A 6000-nucleotide genomic window follows, 5' to 3' on the forward strand; every position below is an offset into this window, starting at 1 on the left:
TGTTATACTCTGTCTACCTCCAGAAAACGGTGGGACTTTGAACTTCATTCTACTTCCTGAAGTCATGCTGGAGATGCCATAAACTGCTGCAACAGGAAGCTGTTCCAAGAACTACAAAGCAGATTTCTAGAGAACAGTGCAACATAATGGGAAAGTGACTGGTGCAGGGACACAAAATGCAGGGACAGTTGAAGAATGATGCCTGCTGTTCACTGTTGCTTCTTGTACTAGTATTATGAGCTTATTTCTCTAGTCCAAATCATAACAGTTAATTTATTTCTTTTTCAGCACAAGTAAGTTCTCTTAGGAAGAGAAAATATATTTCTTCTGTAAAGCATAAAATTTCTGGATTTATTCCAGGAAAAAAAAAAAAAAAACTTCTTTCCTTGAAGCATGATAGATTTCTTGGGATTCTCCAATCCCATGCTCTAGGCTAGAAAACTAAGAAACACACAAACACTCAGAACAAACTATGTCAGATCACATGATTGTTATTAAAACATTTAAATGAAAGCTGAGTCTGTCTGGGACAATTTCATCATATATTTGGTCAGTTAACTATGGCTTTTGATTGAACAAAATTTAGGCTTTCCACATCATGCCAACACAATGATTTTTGTTCAGGATCACTGAAATTGAAGACAGTTTCTGCTGCAGTGTGTGAAGAAGGAGGAAATAAATTCTGAATGATGGGACAACATTATGAATACCTCTTTTAGGGAAACTACCCCTCATACCCAAACTGTTTATCTGGCATTTTGTCTGACATAGGTGAATAGAGTTTGAGGAATCAAAGCCAGAATTTTTCTAACACCAACCAAACATTATAGCTAGTAGAAGATCTGTGTCCTAAAAGTTTAGCTCCATCCAAAAGAAATTTAGGAATTGAAAAAAAAACCCACCAAAATACTGAATCTTTTTATGGAAACTTTCAAAAAAAATGTAACAGAAAAAAAAATCAAATGAAATTTAACACATCCTCCTCTCTTTGCCCTGCTTTGGAACATAAGAAGTTCAGTAGAGTTTAGGGGATGTTCCTGCCTTTACTATTTTCATAGCTATTTTTTCATGTACTCAACAAATTTCCATCCAATTGGAACTCTTTGGGAGCAATAAAGCATCGTGACTGTGGTGTCATTAGTAGTCCTGAGGTTACAGAGCAGGACAAAAACTCATCTTTGTACATAGAGAAAGCAGAATATAATAAAATTTTGTGGTACTTTTTCATAAAGTAGTAAAAAAATAGGATATAATAACAACTCTTCCCCCCCCCCACTTTTAAAAGCTAGTGAATTCCATTACAAGCTCCATGGCAGAACATTCAACAACATTCAAATACTTACATTTAAAGAGGTCTCTATTTTTTCACCTGCTGTATTCATTAGTCTACAAAATTTTTATGCCTGGGTTTTTATTGATAATCACTGCCCTTGGATACAATTGCAGAAGATATTTGAGGATCAGACATGACCTTCCAAAAGTGGAAGCTGAGATAGGCTTATTGACAGAGTAGGACCCTCTCACATGGCAGGCTCACAAATTTTCAGTATGTTGGAATAGTACCCCAATTAACTTTCTAGCAGTTGCCCTGTCTGCTTTTCTCCCATATTTTTGTCACTCTTTTCTCGTCACCTGTATCTCCTTCCACTTTTTGCTTCCTTTGATTTGTCTTTCCTCATAATCTCATAACCTTTACTCTCAGATGGGTACAACCTTGTTCCTTATAGTACCTTTTCTTCAGTGTAAGGAGATTCATTGGTGTTAGCAATAGTAAATACATTTTAAACACCCACAAAAAAAACTAATTATTTCTCACTCACTCTTTGCTTATTTTGAAATGTAAATATTCCTTCTTGTCCCCACAGCCCATTGCCTGAGCACTATCACTTTTTCATATTTCATTTTTCAATTCCTTGATGCACGAATTCTATCTAAAAATTTTATTTATCCCTTGTTTGCATCTTCTTATTTCACTCCAAAAAAGGAAACAACCTATTTCAAGAGACCCAGGATTCCTCACCATCCAGGAGTCAGACAAATTCAGCCCTGAGGAGGAGTGGTGGCTCCACATTAGCCAAAGTATACACTGAAATGCTGTTCTGGTGCTTACGGTTTCCAAAGAAGTGTCATGTGGCAAAGATGTCACTTGGTACTTGATTGTTTAATCAAACTGTCAGGGTTAACAGACATTCATTATCTTGCAGTCCAAAAAGCATTAATCCCTTCCCAAAATGACATCACTGAAGTATGACAAATGCATACCCTTTCATTCTTCTGACTGGAAAACTAATGTAAAATATCTCACCAACCATACAGTCTTTTCTATAGCAGCATTGGTGCTTGGGTGGAAAACACTGCGCAAATGAAAAATAATGCTATGAGCACTGAGGAAGAATTGCGGCTCCGAAATTAACTGAAGCCATTCCTTATCGTGTTATCTTTTCCCCAACGGCTGTTAAGCAACAGGTTACCTTCAGTTCCTGTTTGTCTTCCAGAAACTAACTTCCCTTTGAGATCATTTCACTTGTTCATAGATGTTGGCTTTGCTGTGGAGTGAGTAATGTCAATCAGGGAGTGACTTTTCAGATGCTGAATACTTGCAGTTCTCCTTGATTTCACCTAGAGGCATAACAACTATAACCCAGCTGCAGGAACACAGAGTGGCCACCACAGAGTCCTGCAGCTCATTTAGCCATCATCACATGCCTTTTTGTCAAGAGCCACTTTAACTGATTTTGCCTTAAGAAAGCTCTTAAGAAAAAAAAAAAATCCATTTAAAGGTACTGTGCTGATTTTTAAAATTACTCTGGTTTATGGGAAGAATTTTATTTAAATGGGCATAAATATTTTTATTATAGTCCGAGGTCCAAGCTGATGCTTAGGTTTTGTGCTCACCTTTAACAAATGGTTTTGTTTACTGTCTGGACAGATGATGATTTTGTCTGGCTGCACTCAAGGGACATCACCATTTGTAAAGCATCTCTAGCTATCCAGGAAAAAGACCAGACTGCAGCAATCACTCTCTTCTGGAAGAAGCATTAAGATCTGGTATTCTATTAAGTTTTAGCTTTATCAACTGGAGAAGGCAGTCAGGGAAGGTCTCCATTTGGAGCAGGACCTGCATGAAGGAAGCAGGTGTGTTCAGCTGGAGGTCTGTGGCCTGTGCATGCTACTGCTGGTGAGATCCCGAGAGTCCTGCCAGCCCCGTCTCTGACACCACCCTGGAGCTTCCCCATCCTGTCTCTTACTGCCAGGCCCTGCCCTGCTGCCTCTTGGGGAGCCCCTTTGCACCACCCCCAGGGACCTGCCAGCCATCATTGCATCCCATATGTATTAAGCAGCACCACCATCAAAAATACCCATAAGGAGAGCTCTTGACAACAGCCTGTCAGACAACAAAAGCATCCTGGCACCACTTTAGCTGAGCAGAACAGCTCTTGGAGCTGCTCTAAAGCACTGACAGCTACCAGCACAGCTTTCATTTATTTCTGTGAATGACCTTATGTGAAGCAATTACTATGCAAGTGGTACATTTCATTGCAGCCAGCTGAGCTTTAGTCTTTACATGGAAACTGGCTGGATGGGAAGAGTGTTTTCAGAGCAGTTGCTTTGTCAGAAGTGGCTGTATCAGAGGCCATGGTCCACTGCACGTGGGCCAGCATGAGATCAGCAGGTATCATCTGACCCAGAGTAAAGGTCTAGTTTGGGAGAATCACCTGTTGCTATGGCTGACTCTATGACATGTAGTGAGGTTGTGAGAGCACAGCTAACTCCAAAGAGTAATGCAAAACTGTCAGACATGCTCCTCTAGAAAAAAAAATGAAAAAGAAAAAAAAAAGGCCCTTTACAAATGTACAGGTGTTAAAGTCAGATCCAGGAGCTGTATTCAGCAATGTTTAGAGATGGTTGTTCTTAGAGCAGACAGGATAGAGAGAGACAAAAATGAAAACCAGCCTAGGACTGCTGGTTTCAACACTATCCCATCCTCACCCACAGCATCCACTCCCAATGAGTATAGCAGCTTCTGGCAGCAGTTTAGAGATACTGCACAGCTCCTCAGTGAGATGCTTGGGTACAAGAAATTACCTGCGAAGCAGAGGAAGCAAGAGACAGAAAAAATAAAGAGAAACCCTTAGTCACAGTTAGCAAGGGGTAAGTGAAAGCAGGGCAAACAGTATGGATTTTTGTCTTGATGTCAGATCACAGGGATTTCCCCCCTTCCACCTGGAAGTGAGAGCTCACCCGTGCATTGCAGGAAATCAGCATAGAACTTTATATCTCTCAGACTCACCTCCTCATACTATGTTTTGTACCACAAATTTGTCCTGCTCTCTGGAACATTGTCTTTTCGTTGTGTGAGTGGCAGATAAAATAATGCCATAGGTTCCACTTACTTTCATAGTATTTTAGCCCCCAACTCTACCTTTCTGATACAGAGTCATGGGGAGAAGAAAGGGAAAATACCACAAATCAAACCATTATCCAGCAGTTCTGTTGCATATGTCAGTTCAGAAGGTCAGGACAGGATTTCCTCTCCTGCACTATACCATTTTCTCCTCGTCTATATCTGAAGGTTTGTCTCAAGTTGCAACTCTATGACTTCATCCTGCAAGTTTACCTTCACTTGTGTCATGCTCATTATTTCCAACATGATCTTTTTCACTTTGCCTGCATATATGGCTTACTGAGGTCATAGGTCATTTATCTCTACTGAGCTTCTAACTCAAGTTTGCATTATCCATGGCATAGACAGGTTTCTTCCATGTGCTTCTTAATTACATACTAATAGTTCTCTACCTAGGAAGCCACTACTCAGACTCACGCAGGGTTTTTCACAAGGTACATTGCAGACAGATGTTTCAGTGCTGTAGGCTGAATGGAAGCTGTGTAGCCATGTTAGAGAAGTGTTAAGCCACAGCTGCATATTTATTAGTTGGGCTCTGCACCCTGCTAACTGCAGTCACAGCTCAGAGCACAAGCAGTGGGATCTAATATCTGCTGGTGAACAACCACATAGCTATACGCATAGGAAGTGAATAATAATAATAAGAAAACCCACGTACCAAAATTTGCTGGAATGAAGACATCTGACAAATTTTACTTTGTTGAAGACTACAAAGTTCAAAGATGACAACTTTATGAAATCCAGCAATGAGGAAGTAAACATGCATCACTGTAATAAAGTAGTTAATCATAGCTGAGTCAAAGATCCTCCTTCAAATGAACAGAATAAGGTAATAAAGACTGTCTGTGGAAAGTGAAACATCACAAAGAAGCAATCAGAGGAGTTACCAATATACGTGATTTTTGGATGAAAATCTAATTTGCATTAGTAGGGGGAAAAAGTGGTTTTATGGACAGTAGCAGCTGTAGGTGAAAACAGGCTGATGTTTATCCTCTGCTTTATGGGGTTTGAGTCATATTATGTACAATAAGTCTCAGATACAGAGAAAAATCCAGTGTCAAAGAATACCAGGACAAGGTATTTCAAAGCTCTCAGAGCCTTCCTAGCTACAGCCATGCTATCATGCCCTCAGAGAATCACTGGTTGTTCATCTTCCTCCACCTCTCTTCCCTCTCGTGTTTCCCAGCATTTGGCACTGCCATTACTGATTATGATATGTTTACTGTTCAGGTGGTAACCTCTTCTCCTCATCCTAAGATGCAACTTTCCAACAAATGAAAAGTGTGCACTTGTCATCCAAACTACTCAAAATCCTCCAATTCACCATTCCTAAAGAAGTCCTTCAAGGTAGGCAACTTTAGTTTGCCCTAAAGTAGGAAAAAAGCATGCAATTAGATTTTAAAAAATATTTTATTCTGTCTTAAGTGAAAGAAAGAACAGTGGAAGTTAAGTTTAAGTTTAAGTTCTTCACTATAAGAGTGGTGAGGTGCTGGAACAGGCTGCCCAGAGAGGTTGTGAATGCCCCATCCCTGGAGGTGTTAAAGGCGAGACTGGATGGGGCCCTGGGCAGCCTGGTCTAGTATTAAATGGGGAGG

General features: G+C 40.1%; 1 long non-coding RNA gene across 1 annotated transcript in view; it reads left to right on the plus strand.

The window, feature by feature from the left end:
- Nucleotides 1-6000, plus strand: part of LOC104910802 — a 32320-nt gene that overhangs the window by 23891 nt on the left and 2429 nt on the right. The window contains exon 4 of the long non-coding RNA XR_002114500.2: nt 5636-5752. This is a non-coding gene — a long non-coding RNA (uncharacterized LOC104910802). The remainder of the gene's footprint in view (nt 1-5635; nt 5753-6000) is intronic.

The sequence above is a fragment of the Meleagris gallopavo genome, chromosome 4 (assembly GCF_000146605.3).
Source record: "Meleagris gallopavo isolate NT-WF06-2002-E0010 breed Aviagen turkey brand Nicholas breeding stock chromosome 4, Turkey_5.1, whole genome shotgun sequence".
NCBI lineage: Eukaryota > Metazoa > Chordata > Aves > Galliformes > Phasianidae > Meleagris > Meleagris gallopavo.